At 45.1% G+C, this 26,721-nt stretch overlaps 1 protein-coding gene across 2 annotated transcripts in view; it reads left to right on the plus strand.

The window, feature by feature from the left end:
- ece2a (endothelin converting enzyme 2a) overlaps positions 1 to 26,721 on the plus strand; it is a 204,258-nt gene that overhangs the window by 161,825 nt on the left and 15,712 nt on the right. The window lies entirely within an intron of this gene.

The raw sequence follows: 26,721 nt of genomic DNA on the forward strand, positions 1-26,721 counted from the left end.
TTAAGGCTATGAGTTCAACACTAGGTTTAAGGGTATGAGTTCAACACTAGGTTTAAGGCTATGAGTTCAACACTATGTTTAAGGGTATGAGTTCAACACTAGGTTTAAGGCTATGAGTTCAACACTAGGTTTAAGGCTGAGTTCAGCACTAGGTTTAAGGCTATGAGTTCAACACTAGGTTTAAGGGTATGAGTTCAACACTAGGTTTAAGGGTATGAGTTCAACACTAGGTTTAAGGCTATGAGTTCAACACTAGGTTTAAGGCTATGAGTTCAACACTAGGTTTAAGGCTATGAGTTCAACACTAGGTTTAAGGCTATGAGTTCAACACTAGGTTTAAGGCTATCAGTTCAACACTATGTTTAAGGGTATGAGTTCAACACTAGGTTTAAGGGTATGAGTTCAACACTAGGTTTAAGGGTATGAGTTCAACACTAGGTTTAAAGCTATGAGTTCATCACTAGGTTTAAGGCTATGAGTTCAACACTAGGTTAAGTGCTATGAGTTCAACACTAGGTTTAAGGCTATGAGTTCAACACTAGTTTTAGGGCTATGAGTTCAACACTAGGTTTAAGGGTATGAGTTCAACACTAGGTTTAAGGGTATGAGTTCAACACTAGGTTTAAGGGTATGAGTTCAACACTAGGTTTAAGGGTATGAGTTCAACACTAGGTTTAAGGCTATGAGTTCAACACTAGATTTAGGGCTATGAGTTCAACACTAGGTGTAAGGCTATAAGTGAGTTCAACACTAAGTTTAAGGGTATGAGTTCAACACTAGGTTTAAGGGCATGAGTTCAACACTAGGTTTAGGGTTATGAGTTCAACACTAGGTTTAAGGCTATGAGTTCAACACTAGGTTTAAGGGTATGAGTTCAACACTAGGTTTAAGGGTATGAGTTCAACACTAGGTTTAAGGCTATGAGTTCAACACTAGGTTTAAGGCTATGAGTTCAACACTATGTTTAAGGGTATGAGTTCAACACCAGGTTTAAGGGTATGAGTTCAACACTAGGTTTAAGGGTATGAGTTCAACACTAGGTTTAAGGGTATGAGTTCAACATTAGGTTTAAGGCTATGAGTTCAACACTAGGTTTAAGGGTATGAGTTCAATCCTAGGTTTAAGGCTATGAGTTCAACACTAGGTTTAAGGGTATGAGTTCAATCCTAGGTTTAATGGTATGAGTTCAACACTAGGTTTAATGGTATGACGTGTGCTATGGAGATCGGGAGTATACTGAACCCAATAGCATCCAGCCTCGCCAAGCCCCACAGGGCAACAAACGTACCCTACCCAGTATCTATCACACAACACAGACCCCTCTCAGCACACTGAGGGACAGACAGACAGACAGACAGACAGACAGACAGACAGACATGGTATCAGACACTGTGTATATCTGATATCATGATGATGTCATATGAGGGGTTGTGTTCTATGTTCAGGCAGGCAGAACAGACAAGACAGGCAGAACAGACAGACATGATACCAGACTCTGTGTATATCTGATATCATGATGATGTCATATGAGGGGTTGGGTTCTATGTTCAGCCAGGCAGAACAGAGAAGTAAGTACTGCTTCACTACATGTCTAACCTGTTAACTGCTCCAGTATGAGCCCGATGTAATGTAAAATCCCTATGTCAATACATCACATTCTAAACCAACATATATCTACTGTAAATGAATAAGAGCTATTTTTGGTGGTATTCAGTTAGATTTCGTCACACACAACCGAGGTTAAATCCCGTGTATCTGTTCGCAGTGACCCACTTCAAGGACATGGCTGTACAATAATATGATAATCCAGATATTTTCTTCTGCTGCTGTTCGTTTCAAATCTCTCCTTCCACTGGTTCCTCTGTGAAGTCCTGAAGGACCTGAAACAACTCTTGATACAGTGGGGGGGGGGAAGTATTGAGTCAGCCACCAATTGTGCAAGTTCTCCCACTTAAAAAGATGAGAGAGGCCTGTAAATGTTCATCATAGGTACACTTCAACTATGACAGACAAAATGAGAAAAAAAATCCAGAAAATCACATTGTAGGATTTTTAATGAATGTATTTGCAAATTATGGTGGAAAATAAGTATTTGGTCACCTACACAACAAGCAAGATTTCTGGCTCTCACAGACCTGTAACTTCTTCTTTAAGAGGCTCCTCTGTCCTCCACTTGTTACCTGTATTAATGGCACCTGTTTGAACTTGTTATCAGTATAAAAGACACCTGTCCACAACCTCAAACAGTCACACTCCAAACTCCACTATGGCCAAGTCCATAGAGCTGTCAAAGGACACCAGAAACAAAATTGTAGACCTGCACCACGCTGGGAAGACTGAATCTGCAATAGGTAGCAGCTTGGTTTGAAGAAATCAACTGTGGGAGCAATTATTATGAAATGGAAGACATACAAGACCACTGATAATCTCCCTCGATCTGGGGCTCCACGCAAGATCTCACCCCGTGGGGTCAAAATGATCACAAGAACGGTGAGCAAAAATCCCAGAACCACACGGGGGGACCTAGTGAATGACCTGCAAAGAGCTGGGACCAAAGTAACAAAGCCTACCATCAGTAACACACTACGCCGCCAGGGACTCAAATCCTGCAGTGCCAGACGTGTCCCCCTGCTTAAGCCAGTACATGTTCAGGCCCGTCTGAAGTTTGTTAGAGAGCATTTGGATGATCCAGAAGAAGATTGGGAGAATGTCATATGGTCAGATGAAACCAAAATAGAACTTTTTGGTAAAAACTCAACTCGTCGTGTTTGGAGGACAAAGAATGCTGAGTTGCATCCAAAGAACACCATACCTAATGTGAAGCATGGGGGTGGAAACATCATGCTTTGGGGCTGTTTTTCTGCAAAGTGATCAGGACGACTGATCCGTGTAAAGGAAAGAATGAATGGGGCCATGTCGTGGGATTTTGAGTGAAACCTCCTTCCATCAGCAAGGGCATTGAAGATGAAACGTGGCTGGGTCTTTCAGCATAACAATGATCCCAAACAGACCGCCCGGGCAACGAAGGAGTGGCTTCATAAGAAGTATTTCAAGGTCCTGGAGTGGCCTAGCCAGTCTCCAGATCTCAACCACATAGAAAATCTTTGGAGGGAGTTGAAAGTCCGTGTTGCCCAGCAACAGCCCCAAAACATCACTGCTCTAGAGGAGATCTGCATGGAGGAACGGGCCAAAATACCAGCAACAGTGTGTGAAAACCCTGTGAAGACTTACAGAAAACGTTTGACCTCTGTCATTGCCAACAAAGGGTATATAACAAAGTATTGAGATTAACTTTTGTTATTGACCAAATACTTATTTTCCACCATAATTTGCAAATAAATTCATTAAATATCCTACAGTGTGATTTTCTGGATTTTTTTCTCATTTTGTCTGTCATAGTTGAAGAGTACCTATGGTGAAAAGTACAGGACTCTCTCATCTTTTTAAGTGGGAGAACTTGCACAATTGGTGGCTGACTAAATACTTTTTGCCCCACTGTAACTATATCAGAGTTACTTGGGAAACAGTTTTAGACCAGGGGATTGTTGTCGTAACACATTTACACAGTGATCTAGACAGACCACACTGCTTTGAGACAGGAGTTTGAGTTCCCATGTATAGAGTATAATCTGTTCAAATAATATGGATATGCTGACATATATTTAAAACATGTTATGTGTGCACACTTATGTTAAGTTCAGTTTAGGCTTTGGGCTGTGTGTGTGTGTAGTTTGGGCTGTGTGTGTGTAGTTTGGGCTGTGTGTGTGTAGTTTGGGCTGTGTGTGTGTAGTTTGGGTTTTGTGTGTGTAGGTTGGGCTGTGTGTGTGTCGTTTGGGCTGTGTGTGTATAGTTTGGGCTGTGTGTGTGTAGTTTGGGCTTTGTGTGTGTAGTTTGGTCTGTGTGTGTGTAGTTTGGGCTGTGTGTGTGTAGTTTGGGCTGTGTGTGTGTCGTTTGGGTTGTGTGTGTGTGTGTGTGTGTAGTTTGGGCTGTGTGTGTGTAGTTTGGGTTGTGTGTCTAGTTTGGGCTGTGTGTGTGTAATTTGGGTTGTGTGTGTGTGTAGTTTGGGCTGTGTGTGTGTAATTTGGGTTGTGTGTGTGTGTGTGTGTGTGTGTGTGTGTGTGTGTGTGTGTGTGTGTGTGTGTGTGTGTGTGTGTGTGTGTGTGTGGTTTGGGCTGTGTGTGTAGTTTGGGCTGTGTGTGTGTGTGTGTGTGTAGTTTGGCCTGTGTGTGTGTAGTTTGGGTTGTGTGTGTGTGTATTTTGGACTGTGTGTGTGTAGTTTGGGCTGTGTGTGTGTAGTTTGGGCTGTGTGTGTAGTTTGTGCTGTGTGTGTGTAGTTTGGGCTGTGTGTGTAGTTTGGGCTCTGTGTGTGTAGTTTTGCTGTGTGTGTGTGTGTGTGTGTAGTTTGGGCTGTGTGTGTGTAGTTTGGGTTGTGTGTCTGTAGTTTGGGCTGTGTGTGTATAGTTTGGGCTTTGTGTGTGTAGTTTGGGCTGTGTGTGTGTAGTTTGGGCTGTGTGTGTGTAGTTTGGCCTGTGTGTGTGTAGTTTGGGCTGTGTGTGTTTGTAGTTTGGACTGTGTGTGTGTAGTTTGGACTGCGTGTGTGTGTAGTTTGGACTGTGTGTGTGTAGTTTGGGCTGTGTGTGTGTAGTTTGCACTGTGTGTGTGTAGTTTGGGTTGTGTGTGTGTAGTTTGGACTGTGTGTGTGTAGTTTGGACTGTGTGTGTGCAGTTTGGGCTGTGTGTGTGTAGTTTGGGTTGTGTGTGTGTGGGGGCTTTGTGTGTGTGTAGTTTGGGCTGTGTTTGTGTAGTTTGGGCTGTGTGTGTGTAGTTTGGGCTGTGTGTGTGTAGTTTGGGCTGTGTGTGTGTAGTTTGGGTTGTGTGTCTGTAGTTTGGGCTGAGTGTGAGTGTGTGTAGTTTGGGCTGTGTGAGTGTAGTTTGGTTTGTGTGTGTAGTTTGGGCTGTGTTTGTGTAGTTTGTCCTGTGTGTGTGTTGTTTGGCCTGTGTGTGTGTAGTTTGGGCTGTGTGTGTGTAGTTTGGCCTGTGTGTGTGTATAGTTTGGGCTGTGTGTGTGTATAGTTTGGGCTGTGTGTGTTTAGTTTGGCCTGTGTGTGTAGTTTGGGCTGTGTGTATTTTGGGCTGTGTGTGTGTAGTTTGGGCTGTGTGTGTGTAGTTTGGGCTGTGTGTGTGTAGTTTGGCCTGTGTGTGTGTAGTTTGGGCTGTGTGTGTGTAGTTTGGCCTGTGTGTGTAGTTTGGCCTGTGTGTGTAGTTTGTGCTGTGTGTGTGTAGTTTGGCCTTTGTGTGTGTAGTTTGGGCTGTGTGTGTGTAGTTTGGGCTGTGTGTGTGTAGTTTGGCCTGTGTGTGTAGTTTGGGCTGTGTGTGTAGTTTGGGCTGTGTGTGTAGTTTGGCCTGTGTGTGTGTAGTTTGGGCTGTGTGTGTGTAGTTTGGGTTGTGTGTGTGTAGTTTGTGCTGTGTGTGTGTAGTTTGGCCTGTGTTTGTGTAGTTTGGCCTGTGTGTGTGTAGTTTGGGCTGTGTGTGTGTAGTTTGGCCTGTGTGTGTGTAGTTTGGGCTGTGTGTGTGTAGTTTGGCCTGTGTGTGTGTAGTTTGGCCTGTGTGTGTATAGTTTGGGCTGTGTGTGTGTAGTTTGGCCTGTGTGTGTAGTTTGGGCTGTGTGTGTAGTTTGGGCTGTGTGTGTGTGTAGTTTGGGCTGTGTGTGTGTGTAGTTTGGCCTGTGTGTGTGTAGTTTGGGCTGTGTGTGTAGTTTGGGCTGTGTGTGTGTGTAGTTTGGGCTGTGTGTGTGTAGTTTGGGCTGTGTGTGTGTAGTTTGGCCTGTGTGTGTGTAGTTTGGGCTGTGTGTGTAGTTTGCGCTGTGTGTGTGTAGTTTGGGCTGTGTGTGTGTAGTTTGGGCTGTGTGTGTAGTTTGCGCTGTGTGTGTAGTTTGGGCTGTGTGTGTGTAGTTTGGGCTGTGTGTGTCGTTATGGCAGATTGTGTGTCTTGGCAGGAGGCGGTTCTGGGTAAAGCAGCCAGTCTGTTTTGGGGTGTGTGTGTTTATGGGCCAGATTGTAGCTCCCGTCCTTAATTATGATAAATAACAACCGGGGGGGGGCATTTTGTATTATATAATAGGATGACAACACACACAGACAGACACAGTAAAACATAACACCCTCCGGTCTCCAACACAGCCTCTCCATCAGATGGGAGGGAGGGAGATAACACTGACAGAAGGAGAAAAATATGGAAGAAGGGATGTCAGAAACAGAGAAGAGAGAAAAGAGGGGATGGTAGAAATTCAGAAACCTTCCACGCAACTTATTTAGCAGATGCTTTTATCATCTACTTTTAACATTCAGTTTCAAACAGCACGTTTGACTCAAACACCCACAACTTGGTCTACAAGCAGGATGTTAAGGTAACTCAGCCATCAGACATACGCTTGTGTGATACGTACACCACATGACCAAACGTATGTGGACACCTACTTGTCGAACATGTCATTCCAAAATAATGGGCATTAATATGGTGTCAGTCCCTATAACAATCTCCACTCTTCTGGGAAGACTTTCCACTAGATGTTGGAACATTGCTTTCATTCAGCCATAAGAACATTAGTGAGGTCGGACATTGATGTTGGGCGATTAGGTCTGGCTCGCAGTTGGCATTCCAATTCGACCCGAAGGTGTTCGATGGGGTTGAGGTCAGGGCTCTATGCAGGCCAGTCAAGTTCTTCCACAACGATCTCGACAAACCATTTCTGTATGGACCTGGCTTTCTGAACGGGGACATTGTCATGCTGAAACAGGAAAGGCCCTTCCCCAAACTGTTGCCACACAGTTGGAAGCACAAAATCATCTAGAATGTCATTGTATGCTGTAGCTTTAAGATTTCCCTTCCCTTCTAACCCGAACCATGAAAAACAGCCCCAGACCATTATTCCTCATCCACCAAACTTCACAGTTGGCGCTATACATTGGGGCAGGTAGTGTTCTCCTGGCATCCGCCAAACCCAGATTTGTCTGTCGGACTGCCAGATGGTGAGATGAATCAGATGGTGAAATGTGATTCATCAGTCCAGAGACAAACCGCGACTCGCCAGTGAAGAGCACTTTTTGCCAGTCCTGTCTGGTCCAGCGATGGTGGGTTTGTGCCCATAGGCGACGCTGTTGCCGGTGATGTCTGGTGAGGACCTGCCTTACAACAGGCCTACAAGCCCTCAGTCCAGACTCTCTCAGCCTATTGCGGACAGTCTGAGCACTGATGGAGGGATTGTGCGTTCCTGGTGTAACTCGGGCAGTTGTTGTTGTCATCCTGTACCTGTCCCGCAGGTGTGATGTTCAGATGTACCGATCCTGTGCAGGTGATGTTACACGTGGTCTGCCACTGCGAGGACAATCAGCTGTCTGTCCTGTCTCCCTGTAGCGCTGTCTTAGGCGTCTCACAGTACAGACATTGCAATTTATTGCCCTGGCCACATCTGCAGTCCTCATGCCTCCTTGCTGCAGTCAGTAGATGCTGTGTCTTCAACTAGTCTACTGTCTCTAGTGTGGTGCTGTGTGTGCGTGTGTGTGTGTGTGTGTGTTGGGTGGGGGGGTACAGACTGAGCGAGAAGAGTCTACATTTTTCACTAAAGGGCAGCTTTTTTACTTACCCCTCGCTGGTGCGTCACTGCCCACAGGCCAAATCAGATGCCAGCAAGAGAGCTATCGATTTCCTACCTCTCAGTGGTAAGCAGCAGCAGCGCCCTAACAGCATTACTTATGTAGCTATAGACCAGGGGTGGGCAGCTCCAGTCCTGATTGGTGTTACACTTTTACCCCAGCGAACACACCTGACCCCAATAATCACCTAATCATGATCTTCAGTTTAGAATGACATTGGTTTAATCAGCTGTGTTTTCTAGGGATGGGGGGAGTGTACCACCACTCTGGCCCGGGAGCACTGGACCTGCCCATCTCTGGTAAATCCTTTAGAGCACAAATGACTGCAGCTTTTTTTACTCCAGCTTTCTCTGGTAATGGACAACATTATGACTGGCATTAACTTTATGATTAGCATATCCATCTTCTCTATTTAAATGAACAGGAGCTGTTCAAATGAAAGGCTAACAGGAGGCTGCAGCAGTCTGAATTATCAGACCCACACAGAGAAGTGAAAGGGATCGGGCTGAAACATATGAGACGAGTGGACGGAGAAACACAGTTTCACCTTATCCAGTCAGAGCAGCAGGATCAACGTAGCAGCAGGATCAACGTAGCAGCAGGATCAATGTAGCCGCAGGATAAACGTAGCAGCAGGATCAATGTAGCAGCAGGATCAACATAGCAGCAGGATCAGCGTAGCAGCAGGATCAACGTAGCAGCAGGATAAACGTAGCAGCAGGATCAACGTAGCAGCAGGATCAATGTAGCCGCAGGATCAACGTAGCAGCAGGATCAACTTAGCAGCAGGATAAACGTAGCAGCAGGATCAACTTAGCAGCAGGATCAACGTAGCCGCAGGATCAACGTAGCATCAGGATCAACTTATCAGCAGGATCAACGTAGCAGCAGGATAAACGTAGCATCAGGATCAACGTAGCAGCAGGATCAACTTAGCAGCAGGATCAACGTAGCAGCAGGATAAACGTAGCATCAGGATCAACGTAGCAGCAGGATCAACGTAGCATCAGGATCAACTTAGCAGCAGGATCAACGTAGCAGCAGGATCAACGTAGCATCAGGATCAACTTAGCAGCAGGATCAACGTAGCATCAGGATCAACGTAGCAGCAGGATCAACGTAGCAGCAGGATCAACTTAGCAGCAGGATCAACGTAGCATCAGGATCAACGTAGCAGCAGGATCAACGTAGCAGCAGGATCAATGTAGCCGCAGGATCAACGTAGCAGCAGGATCAACGTAGCAGCAGGATCAGCGTAGCAGCAGGATCAACGTAGCAGCAGGATCAATGTAGCAGCAGGATCAATGTAGCAGCAGTTGAGTTATTTCGACCACGTAGTAGCACCTCACTTGACTGACTTAGCACACAATATGTATTAACAGTAGTGGGGTTTAAAGGACCATAGAGCTTCGTCTGCTGCGTGTTTTCTTTTTTTGCCAAGGAACATCTGGTGTCGTAGTGTCGCGATACTGGTATCGCGACAACACTGGAATAAATTCAAATCAAATTCAATTGTATTTGTCACGTGCGCCGAATACAACAGGTGTAGGTAGACCTTACAGTGAAATGCTTACTTACAAGCCCTTAACCAACAATGCAGAGTTCAGAAAATATTTACTAAATGAACTTCAGTTAAAAAAATTTTAAAAAAAACACTGGAATGAAGATAAATACAGTAAACTGAACAAAGAATCACCTTTATTTACCTTGTTTGAAGTTGTCAGGTGTCCACCTGTTTGGACCATTTGGGCCATAGAAAACTGTGGTTGGAAATTGTAGTGAGTGTAGGATAGTTGATATGAGGTGCTGTTACTGTAGCCCTGGAAAAGCAGTCAAACAAACAGGAGGAAAATAATTGCTCTCTGTGTGGAAAACAAAACATCAAATTAGCTTCGCCCCCTTTCTTTCTCCTACTGTACGCCACGGGAGCAGAGTGTTGTTCCTTTCCAACACAAACACATACACACACACACACACACACACACACACACACACACACCTTCTGCCACTGTCTGGCTCAATGGAGTGTGTGTGTGTGAGAGAGAGAGAGAGAGAGAGAGAGAGAGAGAGAGAGACTGTCCTAAGCCTCCAAGCCTACTCAATTAAATCTCTCTGCTTTCCCTCACTCCCTATCCCTCCCTCCCTCCACATCCCTCCTCCTTACCTATCCCTCCCTCTACATCCCTCCCCTCTCCCTCCCTAATCCTCCTCCCTCTCTCCCTATCCCTCCCTCCACATCCCTCCTCCTTACCTATCCCATCCTCCACATCCCTCCCTCCCTCTCTCCCTATCCCTCCCTCCCTCCCTCCACATCCCTTCCTCCTTCCCTCGCTCCCTATCCCTCCCTCCCTCCCTATCCCTCCCACCACATCCCTCCCTGCCTATCCCTCTCTAGACACAGTTTGCAGTGCAGTTGATTATAGGGTACGTGTTTAGAATATTAGTAGATGTAGTATAATATATGGACGTTCTTGCTCTCCTTGTTTCTGAATCTTAATTGTCAGTTATTGTTATGTAGATCGTATCGTCGTCTATACCCTACCTTTTTAAATATGCAACAAAGTTGGTTTCTCATGATCATCCAGTCCCAGCCTTGGTAACACTGTGGTTTCTCATGATCCTCCAGTCTCGCTCAGCCATGGTAACATGATCCTCCAGTCTCAGCTTTGGTAACTGTTTGGTTTCTCATGATCCTCCAGTCTCAGCCTTGGTAACTGTTTGGGTTCTCATGATCCTCCAGTCTCACTCAGCCTTGGTAACATGATCCTCCAGTCTCACTCAGCCTTGGTAACATGATCCTCCAGTCTCACTCAGCCTTGGTAACATGATCCTCCAGTCTCACTCAGCCTTGGTAACATGATCCTCCAGTCTCAATCAGCCGTGGTAACATGATCCTCCAGTCTCAGCTTTGGTAACATGATGCTCCAGCCTCAGCTTTGGTAACATGATCCTCCAGTCTCAGTCAGCCTTGGTAACATGCCTCTGGTAACATGATCCTCCAGTCTCATGATCCTCAGCCTTGGTAACATGATCCTCCAGTCTCAATCAGCCTTTGGTAACATGATCCTCCAGTCTCAATCAGCCTTGGTAACATGATCCTCCAGTCTCACTCAGCCTTGGTAACATGATCCTCCAGTCTAACACTCAGCCTTTGGTAACATGATCCTCCAGTCTCAGTCAGCCTTGGTAACATGATCCTCCAGTCAGTCTCACTCAGCATTGGTAACATGATCCTCCAGTCTCACTCAGCCTTGGTAACATGATCCTCCAGTCTCACTCAGCCTTGGTAACATGATCCTCCAGTCTCAATCAGCCTTGGTAACATGATCCTCCAGTCTCAATCAGCCTTGGTAACATGATCCTCCAGTCTCACTCAGTCTTGGTAACAATTATCCTCCAGTCTCAGTCAGCCTTGGTAACATGATCCTCCAGTCTCAATCAGCCATGGTAACATGATCCTCCAGTCTCACTCAGCCTTGGTAACATGATCCTCCAGTCTCAATCAGCCATGGTAACATGATCCTCCAGTCTCACTCAGCCTTGGTAACATGATCCTCCAGCCTCAGCTTTGGTAACATGATCCTCCAGTCTCACTCAGCCTTGGTAACATGATCCTCCAGTCTCAGCTTTGGTAACTGTTTGGTTTCTCATGATCCTCCAGTCTCAGCTTTGGTAACATGATCCTCCAGTCTCAGCTTTGGTAACATGATCCTCCAGTCTCAGCTTTGGTAACATGATGCTCCAGCCTCAGCTTTGGTAACATGATCCTCCAGTCTCACTCAGCCTTGGTAACATGATCCTCCAGTCTCAGCTTTGGTAACTGTTTGGTTCCTCAGATCCTCAGTCTCAGCTTTGGTAACATGATCCTCCAGTCTCAGCTTTGGTAACATGATCCTCCAGTCTCAGCTTTGGTAACATGATCCTCCAGTCTCAGCTTTTGTAACATGATCCTCCAGTCTCACTCAGCCTTGGTAACATGATCCTCCAGTCTCACTCAGCCTTGGTAACATGATCCTCCAGTCTCACTCAGCCTTGGTAACATGATCCTCCAGTCTCAATCAGCCGTGGTAACATGATCCTCCAGTCTCACTCAGCCATGGTAACATGATCCTCCAGTCTCACTCAGCCTTGGTAACATGATCTCAGCTCAATTGGTAACATGATCCTCCAGTCTCATTCAGCCTTGGTAACATGATCCTCCAGTCTCTCAGCCTTGGTAACATGATCCTCCAGTCTCACTCAGCCTTGGTAACATGATCCTCCAGTCTCAATCAGCCGTGGTAACATGATCCTCCAGTCTCACTCAGCCATGGTAACATGATCCTCCAGTCTCACTCAGCCTTGGTAACATGATCCTCCAGTCTCACTCAGCTTTGGTAACATGATCCTCCAGTCTCAATCAGCCGTGGTAACATGATCCTCCAGTCTCATTCAGCCTTGGTAACATGATCCTCCAGTCTCATTCAGCCTTGGTAACATGATCTTCCAGTCTCACTCAGCCTTGGTCACATGATCCTCCAGTTTGTACTTGATTGATGAATTAAGGTCACTAATTAGTAAGGGACTCCCTCACCAGGTTGTCTAGGTCTTAATTGAAAGGATAAAGCAGAAACCTGCAGACACTCAGCCCTCCGTAGAATGAGTTTGAGACCCCTGTCCTACATCTTTGTCTGTTTCCCTCAAAAGTCCATCATTAACTTTAATCTACAGTAATGTCAGTTCCGTATATGTTTATCTTGCTCCCTCCACTTAAGCAGTGAGAGTGTGAGCTTGATGATTGACACCGGGGCCCTGCCTAGATTTTTGACGCTCTCTGCCCATGGATGTGTGGGTCGGCCCGGGGATGGTATTGCCTGATCAGGGGTGGTTCTCGATGTCTGCTCCCTCCGTTTACCTGCTGACTGGCGCTGCTGCTCCTTAAACCATCAGGGTCAGTCCCAGTGTGAGTTACTGATGTTGAACGGACCGCGGCAGCGTTTAACAGGCGCATTCAGAGCGTTTGTTGCGGCTGTGTTTGGAAGAACGTTGAACGAGGTCAAACGCACACGTGTGGGGGCTGGCGAGTATGGCACGGAGCGAGGAATGAGGCAGAGAAGCAGACTTTCGCTTGCTCCCAAACTTCCAGAATAACTTAGTGAAGTTGTTTGTTTGGTTAGTTCTTCAGAGGCTTCTGTTTCTGAGTGGTAGCAGTAGAAACAGGTCCACCCACGTCCTCAGGCTTTGCTAGTCCTCCTGGGTCCTGTATGAGAGGTAAGGTTTTGAGTCTGTGAGTCTAGTCAATTGTCAAGTGGAGAGGTTTGGATGTAGGTGTAGCGTAGGTGGTTTTGTGAACTTTGACCTTTCCTGAGACCTGAAAACCTGTTAGCTCCCACAGCTAATGTGGAGATCTCTTTAGGTATCTTCAGGCTTCATTTCACAGTAGAAATATACATGTATCACACACTTTCATTCCATAAAGTGAATACAATTATATATATGCACCGTAGAGCTGGCAAGGTAAACTGAAAATGATCGACAACGACTATACTGAGCACCTATCGCAGGTATTTTGCTAATATTGTTCATTATGATAAGTAGCCTATACTAGAGAAATGTGAAATGAAATAAGTTTGCTAAAATGGGTGATTGTTAACATGACAATTGATGACTACAAACATAAAACTATTAGGAGTAGGATCATATTTAAAAACTGTGGGGCACATTAATGTTATAAACTTATTGTTCTATTTGTCATTATCAAATCAAATCACATTTTATTGGTCACATACACATGGTTAGCAGATGTTAATGCGAGTGTAGTGAAATGCTTGTGCTTCTAGTTCCGACAGTGCAGTAATATCTAACAAGTAATCTAGCAATTCCACAACAGCTACCTAATACACACAAATCTAAAGGGATGGAATAAGAATATGTACATATAAATATATGCATGAGGTGCAGGTTCTTCCAAACCTGTGCTCCCACCAACTGAGTCACCATACTTCATGGTGTCACTCCTGCTCAGTGAAGGACAGGGTAACTCCAGGCCCATCCTCTCTAAGCAGAGCCTGATAAATGACCCGCTTCTCCTCACTCAGCGTTTGATGGATAGCTTTCCCTAGCCACCCCGTTAGATAGCAGTGAACACCCCTCTTTGCCACCTTAGATATAAACCTGCAGTGGGGGACATAAAACCATAATAAACACAATTAATTTGCTGTTTTCACGAGTGGCTACTGTAGGCCTCTCTGTAACGTTGAAGTGGATTAAAAGGGTTTGTGTTTTGTAAGAGAAATGAGCTCATCTTTATTTTGTTGTATGGGAGATGGTGTGTACTATATGTGCCCTATTACACATGTACAAGTGTGTATTAATACACACGTGTGATTCAGAATTGTGTTTTTTTGCATATCCTGCTCCAACTGAGACACCTTCAATGAGTGGTATCATAGCCAGGGTCTGCCATTATCAACGGCAACCTTCTGCTCAGGGATTCGAACTTACAACCTTTCAGTTACTGGCCCAATGCTCTATTCGCTTGACTACCTGCTGCCTGCTAAGCTACCTGCCGCCCAAATGAGTTGGTGGTCACATATCTGTGACTGGGATCAGGTAAAAATACAAGATTGTGTGACTTTCTTTCCTTAAGTTACCTATTTGTCAGTCCAGACTTCGTTAAAGGGCAATTCTGCAGCTTTTAAACCTCATTTTCATTATCTCCAGCACAGTACCAGTGTTAACATATGTGAAAATGGCGAATTTATATGAACTGTGGTTAAAACGAGAAGTTAAAAGGACCTAAAACATCCTTCTCTGTGACATCACAGGGCAGCATTAACAGTTTCTGTTGCGAATCTCATAATGTTTGAAATCACAGTTTTTAAATGTTTAAACTTTTGATGATGTCAGCGGGGAGAACGAAACATAGAAAAGCACCATTTTCACACTGGTTTGGTGCTGGAGGTAATGAATGTTACATTGAGAAGTGGCAGAGTTGCCCTTCAATGTTTTTTAGCTTGAATTTAGCGGAGAAGCACCAGTCGTCAAGACCTTGGGACTTTCTCAATATTAATACTACTGCTTGTATTATTACCCATGAATTCTTTTATCATTTTGTAGACACTCTAATCCAGAGCAATTTACAGTAGTGAGAGCATACTTTCATGTACTGGTCCTCTGTGGGAATCGAACCCATAACACGGCCTTGCAAGGACCATGCTCTACTAGCTGAGCTACACGGGAGGGCATTCTCTGACAACGTTCCATAGAGTACGTTCTTCTGAGGCCGAGAGTGTGGAAAACGTATTACAGTGCCTTGCGAAAGTATTCGGCCCCCTTGAACTTTGCGACCTTTTGCCACATTTCAGGCTTCAAACATAAAGATATAAAACTGTATTTTTTTGTGAAGAATCAACAACAAGTGGGACACAATCATGAAGTGGAACGACATTTATTGGATATTTCAAACTTTTTTAACAAATCAAAAACTGAAAAATTGGGCGTGCAAAATTATTCAGCCCCTTTAAGTTAATACTTTGTAGCGCCACCTTTTGCTGCGATTCCAGCTGTAAGTCGCTTGGGGTATGTCTCTATCAGTTTTGCACATCGAGAGACTGAAATGTTTTCCCATTCCTCCTTGCAAAACAGCTCGAGCTCAGTGATGTTGGATGGAGAGCATTTGTGAACAGCAGTTTTCAGTTCTTTCCACAGATTCTCGATTGGATTCAGGTCTGGACTTTGACTTGGCCATTCTAACACCTGGATATGTTTATTTTTGAACCATTCCATACCACCCACTCCCCCCACTGTATTACCTCCCACTCCCCCTACTGTATTACCTCCCCCTCCCCCTACTGTATTACCTCCCACTCCCCCTACTGTATTACCTCCCCCTCCCCCTACTGTATTACCTCCCACTCCCCCTACTGTATTACCTCCCATTCCCCCTGTTGTATTACCTCCCACTCCCCCTACTGTATTACCTCCCACTACCCCTACTGTATTACCTCCCCATACTGTATTACCTCCCATTCCCCCTACTGTATTACCTCCCACTCCCCCTACTGTATTACCTCCCACTCCCCCTACTGTATTACCTCCCACTCCCCCTACTGTATTACCTCCCACTACCCCTACTGTATTACCTCCCATACTGTATTACCTCCCCCTACTGTATTACCTCCTCTACTGTATTACCTCCTCTACTGTATTACCTCTCCCTACTGTATTACCTCCTCTACTGTATCACTATCAGTAGTAGCAACGATTTGTCGTAGTTAGCCCTATTGACAGATATTCATGCCAAAATTAACACTACATGTATTTATTAACATATCCAGATAAAATATTCTAGTCAGGCAAAATATGACATGTGTATAGGAAACATTTCATTCTGAAGTTGGGATGTATTTTCTCTCACTTTACCTCAAATTATGGCCAACATTGATTTAGAGAAATGTTGCATAATTTTCTACATGGTTGCATCATATTTCTTTGCATACTTTCCGTTGAAGCTTGCATCAATACATGCTTAAAAACTTGTACAAACGGAGTACGCATTCGAGAAGTTCCCTCTGTGCTTCGTTTCACATACTTTGATTTTGACTCAAACTCCGACCCTTCCGTTCACCAATTTGCGTGCTCGGAGCACGGAAGTATGCATTTTGAAAAACCCTGCTTGATTAATGTTGTGAAAGAGCTGTGCCGGACCAGAGTTGGTGATCACTCCGATGTACATCTGGCTGTGGCACTTTCCTCTGTTTCTCATGGCCTAGTGAGAACAGATCTAGAATCAGATTACCCTTCCCCAATCCCAACCATAACCATTGGAGGGTTGAAATCGTCTAATCCTGTATCAGCGGGTATCTGCGTCAGTGGGGCTTCCCTGTGCTGCTCCTGGCCTAGTAAGAGCTGCTTAGTGTATCGGCGTTGGAACCACGGACGGACTGCTCTGGTCCCTGTCCCACGGGAGACCCCTTGAGCTGGCAGACACACTGGCCCACTTTACCTCCCTCCCTTCTTCTCTCCAGCTGCTGCCAAAATCTCTCCTCCTCTTCTCTCAAGTAGCCTAGTGGTTAGAGCATTGGGTCAGTAACTGAAAGGTTGCTGGATTGAATTAAAAATCTGTCATTCTGCCTCTGAACAAGGCAGTTAACCCACTGTTCCCCGGTAGGCTGTCATTGTAAATAACAATTTGTTTTTAACTGTCTTGCCTAGTTAAATTAAGGTTCAATTTATGGATAGATAGATAGATAGATCTATCTATATATATATATATATATATAGATAGATAGATATCTAGATCTATCTATCTATCTATAGATAGATATATATATATATATATATATATATATATATATATATATATATATATATATATATATATATATAAGTCCACCCGGGTTCCATTTAAAGGGGCAGTGAAACACACAACGAGTCATTGTGAAGAGCTAAACTACTTTAGTCACCCGTACTATTTCTTCATTTTTAAATGTAATTTATTGCACATTTATTTATTCAGATTAGTCTCATTAAGATACATGGATATTACCTGAGAAACCTGGTAAAGTGAACTTTCACAAATCTTTTTGAATAGAAGTGATGACTCCTTACAATAGGATTTTACGCTTTACAATAGGTGGAATGCTACTTTTAAAGTGCTAGCCTAATTCCCTAGTAGACTGCTTCCAAGCACACCGCCTGGGTCTTTAAAAGGGTTCATGGCTAACAGATAATGGCTAATTACAAAGTGTTGCTCAATGGGCTAGTGTAGCATAATGAAGTAATTGCTAAGCTGCAGCTAATGCACCTCTACCCTGCACAGTGACTTAATGGCTAATTATATGGAAGTGCTAGTGATGAATGTAATAGTGCCCTCTGTTATTTAGGCTAACAGTAGATACTGTAGAGAGGAAGAGAGGGAGGGGTGAGGGAGAGTGACTAAAATTGTTGCCTGCTGCCAAGCATGTCAGTGGTATCAGCAGCAGCAGTTATGTTTTGCTCTAGATTCTTTCCAGCTTGTCTCCCTCAGAGCTTGTGGTCCTGTGAGTTTGTGTAGGAGTGGGTTTTAATACAGAGGATCTCTACGGCTTTTTATCCTCGACTCAAAAGCTTTTAACCTTTTTTGATATTGTCTCATCGCTGCAACTCCCCAATGGGCTCGGGAGGCAAAGGTCAAGTCATGCATGGGCCAATTGTGTGCCGCCCTATGGGACTCCTGATCACGGTCAGTTGTGATACAGCCTGGGATCAAACCCGGGTCTGTAGTGATGCCTCTAGCAGTGCCTTAGACCACTGCTCCACTCAGGAGGCCTAACCTTTTATTTTAAATCCCTCCAAAAAACATAACCCGGTCTTTTGGTTTTCAGGGGGAATTATTTCACTCAACCAGTGGGTTGTCTAACCCTCTATTTTGGGGGCACTGGCCTAAAACTACTCTCCATCTTTCTTCTGCTGTACAGGTGATGTACTGTGCCTTCAGAAAGTATTCATACCACTTGTCTTATTCCACATTTTGTTGATACAGTCTGAATTCAAAATGTATTCAATATCTTTAAAAATCCACACGCAATGCCCCATAACGATAAAGTGAAAACATGTTTTTAGCCATTTTCGCAAATGTATTGAGTCAATTCATGCTAGAATCACCTTTGACAGTGATTCCAGCTCTGAGTATTTCTGGGTAAGTCTCTAAGCGCTTTGCACACCTGGATTGTACAATATTTGCCCATTAAGTTCGTCAAGCTCTGTCAAATTGGTTGTTGATCATTGCTAGACAACCATTTTCAAATCTTGCATTGTCCTGCTGAAAGGTGAATTTATCTCCCAGTGTCTGGTGGAAAGCAGACTGAACCAGGTCTTCCTCTAGGATATTGCTTGTGCTTAGCTCCATTCCTTTTTTTATCCTGAAAAACTCCCCAGTCCTTAACGATTACAAACATGCCCATAACATGATGCATCCACCACTATGCTTGAAAATATGGAGAGTGGTACTTAGTAATATGTTGCATTGGATTTGCCCCAAACATAACACTTTGTCTTCAGGACAAAAAGTGAATTGCTTTGCCACATGTTTTGCAATATTACTCAGTCCCGGTAACTGTTGTAAGTCATTGTTGGCTTCATGGTGAAGTGAGACTGAGTTGTCAGTCATCGTTGGCTTCATGGTGAAGTGAGACTGAGTTGTCAGTCATCGTTGGCTTCATGGTGAAGTGAGACTGAGTTGTCAGTCATCGTTGGCTTCATGGTGAAGTGAGACTGAGTTGTCAGTCATCGTTGGCTTCATGGTGAAGTGAGACTGAGTTGTCAGTCATCGTTGGCTTCATGGTGAAGTGAGACTGAGTTGTCAGTCATCGTTGGCTTCATGGTGAAGTGAGACTGAGTTGTTAGTCATCGTTGGCTTCATGGTGAAGTGAGACTGAGTTGTCAGTCATCGTTGGCTTCATGGTGAAGTGAGACTGAGTTGTCAGTCATCGTTGGCTTCATGGTGAAGTGAGACTGAGTTGTCAGTCATCGTTGGCTTCATGGTGAAGTGAGACTGAGTTGTTAGTCATCGTTGGCTTCATGGTGAAGTGAGACTGAGTTGTCAGTCATCGTTGGCTTCATGGTGAAGTGAGACTGAGTTGTCAGTCATCGTTGGCTTCATGGTGAAGTGAGACTGAGTTGTCAGTCATCGTTGGCTTCATGGTGAAGTGAGACTGAGTTGTCAGTCATCGTTGGCTTCATGGTGAAGTGAGACTGAGTTGTTAGTCATCGTTGGCTTCATGGTGAAGTGAGACTGAGTTGTTAGTCATCGTTGGCTTCATGGTGAAGTGAGACTGAGTTGTCAGTCATCGTTGGCTTCATGGTGAAGTGAGACTGAGTTGTCAGTCATCGTTGGCTTCATGGTGAAGTGAGACTGAGTTGTCAGTCATCGTTGGCTTCATGGTGAAGTGAGACTGAGTTGTTAGTCATCGTTGGCTTCATGGTGAAGTGAGACTGAGTTGTCAGTCATCGTTGGCTTCATGGTGAAGTGAGACTGAGTTGTCAGTCATCGTTGGCTTCATGGTGAAGTGAGACTGAGTTGTCAGTCATCGTTGGCTTCATGGTGAAGTGAGACTGAGTTGTCAGTCATCGTTGGCTTCATGGTGAAGTGAGACTGAGTTGTTAGTCATCGTTGGCTTCATGGTGAAGTGAGACTGAGTTGTTAGTCATCGTTGGCTTCATGGTGAAGTGAGACTGAGTTGTCAGTCATCGTTGGCTTCATGGTGAAGTGAGACTGAGTTGTCAGTCATCGTTGGCTTCATGGTGAAATCCCTTAGCAGCTCCCTCCTTGCCGGCAACTGAGTTAGGAAGGAAGGCTGTTTCTTTGTCGTGACTGGGTGTGTTGATACAACACCCAAAGTGTAATTAATAACTTCACCATGCTCAAAGGGATGTCTGCTTTAGGTGCCCTGCTTTGTGAGGCATTGGAAAACCTCCCTGGTCTTTGTGGTTGAATCTGTGTTGTAAATTCACTGCTCAACTTCAGGACCTTCCAGATAATTGTATGTGTTGGGTACAAAGATGAGGTAGTCTTTCAAAAATCATTTAAACACTATTATTGTACGCAGAGTGAGTCCATGTAACTTCTTATGTGACTTGTTAAGCAAATCTTTACTCCTGAACTTATTTAGGCTTGCCATAACAAAGGGGTTGAATACTTATTGATTCAAGACATTTCAGCTTGTCATTTTTAATACATTGTTTAAAGTTGAAAAAAAACAATTTCACTTTGACACTGTATGGAGGGAATTATGGCACAAAATGGCTACAAATAAGAGCATCACCTCAGAGGGTGCAGAGCATTGTTAGGTGATGCAGGGCATTGTTAGTGTATGCAGAGCATTGTTAGGGGGTGCAGAGCATTGTTAGGGGGTGCAGAGCATTGTTAGGGGGTGCAGAGCATTGTTAGGGGTGCAGAGCATTGTTAGAGGGTGCAGAGCATTGTTAGGGGGTGCAGAGCATTGTTAGGGGGTGCAGAGCATTGTTAGGGTATGCAGAGCATTGTTAGAGGGTGCAGAGCATTGTTAGGGTATGCAGAGCATTGTTAGGGTATGCAGAGCATTGTTAGGGGTGTAGAGCATTGTTAGGGTATGCAGAGCATTGTTAGGGGTGCAGAGCATTGTTTATTGGGGTATGCAGAGCATTGTTAGGGGATGCAGAGCATTGTTAGGGTATGCAGAGCATTGTTAGGGTATGCAGAGCATTGTTAGGGGTGCAGAGCATTGTTAGAGGGTGCAGAGCACTTTAAAGGGGTGCAGAGCATTGTTAGGGGGCGTAGAGCATTGTTAGGGGGTGCAGAGCATTGTTAGAGGGTGCAGAGCATTGTTAGGGGGTGCAGAGCATTGTTAGAGGGTGCAGAGCATTGTTAGGGTATGCAGAGCATTGTTAGAGGGTGCCGAGTATTGTTAGGGGGTGTAGAGCATTGTTAGAGGGTGCAGAGCATTGTTAGGGTATGCAGAGCATTGTTAGAGGGTGCCGAGCATTGTTAGGGGGTGCAGAGCATTGTTAGGGGTGCAGAGCATTGTTAGGGTATGCAGAGCATTGTTAGAGGGTGCAGAGCATTGTTAGGGGGTGCAGAGCATTGTTAGGGGGTGCAGAGCATTGTTAGAGGGTGCAGAGCATTGTTAGAGGGTGCGGAGCATTGTTAGTGTATGCAGAGCATTGTTAGGGTATGCCGAGCATTGTTAGGGGGTGCAGAGCATTGTTAGGGGGTGCAGAGCATTGTTAGAGGGTGCAGAGCATTGTTAGAGGGTGCGGAGCATTGTTAGGGGGTGCAGAGCATTGTTAGGGGGTGCAGAGCATTGTTAATGGGTGTAGAGCATTGTTAGGGGGTGCAGAGCATTGTTAGAGGGTGCAGAGCATTGTTAGGGGGTGCAGAGCATTGTTAGGGGGTGCAGAGCATTGTTTGGGGGTGCAGAGCATTGTTAGGGGGTGTAGAGCATTGTTAGGGGGTGCAGAGCATTGTTAGGGGGTGAATCCTTACTTCCACTCAAGTCACATTTTCACTTCGTCAAGCATTGATGTCAACGGGAGACAAAGTCAAACCTTGACGACTGAAGTTTCAGGATTCACCCATTAGTGAAGTTAGGAGGAATTACCTCTCAACAGTGGGATATGCTGGAAGAACTGATGAAAGTTGTGGTACATAAATGCAGTGTAATTTATTACTGAGTCGGATCATTTCCTTGATTATTCAAGTCTTTCCTCCGTTTCTCCTTTCAACATTACAGTTGTCAGCTCAAAGGATATTTCATCTGATATTATCTTAAAATGACCATATCGACAGAGAGCCAACCTTCTACTGCGTGTTGTTTTTGTTTGGAGAGGTGTGGCACCGTGACCTAGATACTCTCCAAACTTCGTCTCCATAGTAACTCCCAATGTGAGAGCGAGCGATGTGATGCGTGCTGAATCCTGGATGTTATCTTATCAGCCATCAGAGACTTAGTCAAGCTACCTAACTAACCAACACTGCTGCTACCTACTGCTGCCTGCCTGCCACAGAACACACTGTGTACAAGACCAGTGATATGGTAGCAATGCACAATCCACTACTGGTCAATACAATGGCTTGGGTCTATCGTAAGAGCGTGCATTTATGCAGAGCGTGAAATTATCCGAAGTAAGCTAAATGAAAAAACTAAAACAATGTTGGGGATCTTTGATACTGGTTAACTGTATTGCGCTTTCAAAGATATTGCAGGAGTTCACTGCTATTCTGATTCTATGTACGGTATGTTCTTTATGATCCTGCTGTGGATCCTCTATCAGTCCAGAGGGACAGATACACACATATCCAAACACTCATCTCTTTGTCGTGCATATATTGTAGACCCACACCTGGTGCTTGAACAGCAGACATGGAGAAGCCGTCTCTGTGATGCATAATTCAGGTGAGAGGCTTGTGGGCAGAGAGAGAGATGGGTGGGTGATGTAGAAATGGGTAGCTCCCTCGAAACGCACACAGACACACACAGACCTGGGCCCTTTATCTCTCTCACACACACACACACACTCCCTGTGAGATGGGCAGTGTGTACCGTGGCCAGGTTGTGGAGAGGAGACTGGGGAATATAGCACAGATCATAATGGGTGGCCTAAGTTGCTGACAACAACTACTGTAGGTATTTCTGTACCGCCTTCTAAACAAAACCAGTGGACTGTATAAGTTGGTGTCTTGTCATTAGATGATTGTTATGTTGTCAGCCTGCGCAAACGCACACACACACATACACACACACATTAGTCATCTCTCTCCACAGTGCAGATGGTGGCTTAGCGTTTGCACACTGGGCCCTTGTCCCGAGTGGGGGAGAGAAGGAGAAAGGGAGAGAAAGAGAGTGGGATAGAGGGAGAGAAGGAGAGAGGGATGGACAGAGAGGAATGGAGGGAGAGCGGGATGGAGGAAGATAGGGAGAGAGGAAGAGAGGGATAAATGAAAAACAATGCAGGCTGTTACCTGGAGGGAAGACTAGATCTACCTCGTTAGGAGGCTGCCGTCAAGACCCTCACTCTCTCCCTCTCTCCCTCACTATCTCTCTCCCTCCAACTCTATCCCTTTCATTCTCCCTCTCCCTTCCCTCCCTCTTTCTCATTTTCACTTTCCCTGCAAAGATTACAAGTTTTCTGCCTTCCATGTGCCTCGCTGCAGGCTATGGGTGAAACGGGGAAAAAGCAGTTGATTTAAAAGTCACATTTGGAGCGATGGGGTCTGCAGAGATAGAGAGATGAAGTCACATTTGGAGCGAGGGGATCTGCAGAGATAGAGAGATGAAGTCACATTTGGAGCGAGGGGATCTGCAGAGATAGAGAGATGAAGTCACATTTGGAGCGGGGATCTGCAGAGATAGAGAGATGAAGTCACATTTGGAGCGAGGGGATCTGCAGGGATAGAGAGATGAAGTCACATTTGGAGCGAGGGGATCTGCAGAGATAGAGAGATGAAGTCACATTTGGAGCGAGGGGATCTGCAGGGATAGAGAGATTAAGTCACATTTGGAGCGAGGGGATCTGCAGGGATAGAGAGATGAAGTCACATTTGGAGCGAGGGGATCTGCAGAGATAGAGAGATGAAGTCACATTTGGAGCGAGGGGATCTGCAGGGATAGAGAGATGAAGTCACATTTGGAGCGAGGGGATCTGCAGAGATAGAGAGATGAAGTCACATTTGGAGCGAGGGGATCTGCAGGGATAGAGAGATGAAGTCACATTTGGAGAGAGGGGATCTGCAGAGATAGAGAGATGAAGTCACATTTGGAGCGAGGGGATCTGCAGAGATAGAGAGAAGAAGAGAGGGAGTGAAAGGGTTTCAAAAGGGTTATAGAGAAAAATATGACCAAAATAAAATCCTACAGCCTGTGTGTGTGTGTGTGTGTGTGTGTGTGTGTGTGTGTGTGTGTGTGTGTGTGTGTGTGTGTGTGTGTGTGTGTGTGTGTGTGTGTGTGTGCGCGCCAGCCCCCTGAAGCAGACAGTGAGCTGTGGTCCGTCCAGGCCTGTTGTCCAGAGATAGCGCTGGGCTGTTGTCTTGTCAGCCCTGTGTTCACACTGAGGGGAGGGAGAGACCTGCACACATACATGCACACAGTCCTCCATCTTCTGCTCACTAAATCCTGTCCCAAACACTGCAGCTCCACAATTAGTCGAGAACAGACTCACTGCTTTTTGAGTTCATTTCAATTAGTGATGGAGGAAAACATCGATACAGTTACATATTGGGATATTATTTCTCATGATATCGTATCGTTTGGACAATATCGCAATGTTATTTTTGCACTAGTTGGCTGTACCTGCACCAACACACACCTGTATTGTTTCCTTCATAGCTTGTTGTCCATCTTCTTTTTAAATAGGAAGCCAATTCGTTTTCAGCACTTTTATTTCCATGACTGATCAGAGCTGGTTTTCTCGTGGCTCTTTCTTGTCCCTCTGCAGCAGACATATGGTGGGTCATATGTTTGTAACGTCAAATTGCAATAAAATCACAGTATCGAATCACGATACATTGTGAGAATCACAATCATGGGAATCACAATACATATAGAATCATGAGAATCACAATACATATAGAATCATGAGAATCACAATACATATAGAATCATGAGAATCACAATAGCATCTTGACTCTCCTGAGGCCATCACTGAGCAGAGGGAAGCATCTTGACTATCCTGAGGCCATCGCTGAGCAGAGTTAAGCATCTTGACTATCCTGAGGCCATCACTGAGCAGAGGGAAGCATCTTGACTATCCTGAGGCCATCACTGAGCAGAGTTAAGCATCTTGACTATCCTGAGGCCATCACTGATCAGAGTTAAGCATCTTGACTATCCTGAGGCCATCACTGAGCAGAGTTAAGCATCTTGACTATCCTGAGGCCATCGCTGAGCAGAGGCAGCACAGAGTGACAGATGAAAAGAGAGGCGAGATGAATGGAAAGAGCAATGCCTTTGAGGACACTTACCTGGAAAGGAGAGGCAGAAGAAGCCATATCTGTCTTCTTAGAGGGCGTATCATATTTGCATCACTGTACTTCAGAAGCCTGCAGTCTGTGCTGAGCAGTAGAGAGTGAACGGGTAACAAGCTATGATAGAGGGTTATTATACTGAGGTGATTATATTGTAGGTTCACACAGGAGTGAGTTCCCTTCACACAAACCCTCTCCTGCTCTTTCTCTGAAACTAATACAAAGCTGTTTGAGAACTGCAGAACTCAGGATCAAATGGTAATATACTGTTTCAATTAAGAAAGTAATGCTGTTCTGTAACTTTGGCTCAGAGTTAGGCACATTTGGCAGGGACATAGTTTAACAAAACTAATGGAATGGGAATTGTCTGCAGAGTAGAGAGGGAGGAAATGGGCAGGTCCATGTGCTGTCCATGGACTGAATTTAAACTGTCCCATTACTCTGACAGCTCGATCTGGGGTGTGACGTCACCTGAGCCAGAGGGAGGAATTGGAGAAAGAGAAATGTGGTATTTTTATTTGATTTAACTAGACAAGTCAGTTAAGAACAAATTCTTATTTACAATGACGGCTTACCCCGGCCAAACCTGGACGGCGCTAGCCAATTCTGCGCCTCCCTATGGGACTCCCAATCACGACCGGTTTAGTGACCCCTCTTGCACTGAGATGCACTGCCTTAGACCGCTGCACCACTCGGTAGGGACAGGAGGGATCGAATTAGTTGTTTCCTGGGTTAACACTTTGATCCAGCTTGTTGCCCATAGCCACAAATCTAGGATCAGCTCATCTTAACCTTTTACCATTAGGGATGGAGCAGCAATTCTGGCCTTGAATCAGCTTATAAGGGCAACTTCATCCCATACTGACTAGAATAGTGTGGATGGCTAATTCCCATGGCTTGCTTTAACTTGTATCCCAAATTGCACTCTACTCCCTATATTTCACTATGGTCCCTGGTTAAAACATAGTATGCTATACATAGGGAATAGAGTGCTATTTGGGATGCAGGCCTTGTTAATGGATCAGAAGTACATTCTGTGAATGGGGTTACCCCTTTAAGTCTGTGATATAACCACTCACTACTCCCTGCAGAACACCATGACACACCATGACATCACACACACACACCTTCCTTTGTGTGTGTTGAGTCCGTAGTGACGGTTACATGACCCAGATCCAGAGGAAAACTCCTTGGCAAGCTTGATGGATAGTTGGCGTTTTAAGTGGAGTGAGTCACACATGCACACACATACTACGCTGTTATGAAGTGCTGTTCTAGATGCAGCTGCTTTGCAACAGGCACCTCATCATGATGATACACAGGATGTTGTGATGGAGAGGGTGGGTGGATGGGTGAGTGGGTGGATGGGTGAGTGGGTGGATGGTGGGTGGGTGGGTGGATGGGTGGGAGGGAGGGAGGGTGGGTGGTTTGCGCTTATTGTAACCCTAAACCCAATCCTTAAGCTTCAAAAAGCATTTTTCCTTATGGGGACTTGCGAAATGTCCCCACGTGTGTGTGTGTGTGTGTGTGTGTGTGTGTGTGTGTGTGTGTGTGTGTGTGTGTGTGTGTGTGTGTGTGTGTGTGTGTGTGTGTGTGTGTGTGTATATCA

The sequence above is a fragment of the Oncorhynchus masou genome, chromosome 3, assembly GCF_036934945.1.
Source record: "Oncorhynchus masou masou isolate Uvic2021 chromosome 3, UVic_Omas_1.1, whole genome shotgun sequence".
NCBI lineage: Eukaryota > Metazoa > Chordata > Actinopteri > Salmoniformes > Salmonidae > Oncorhynchus > Oncorhynchus masou.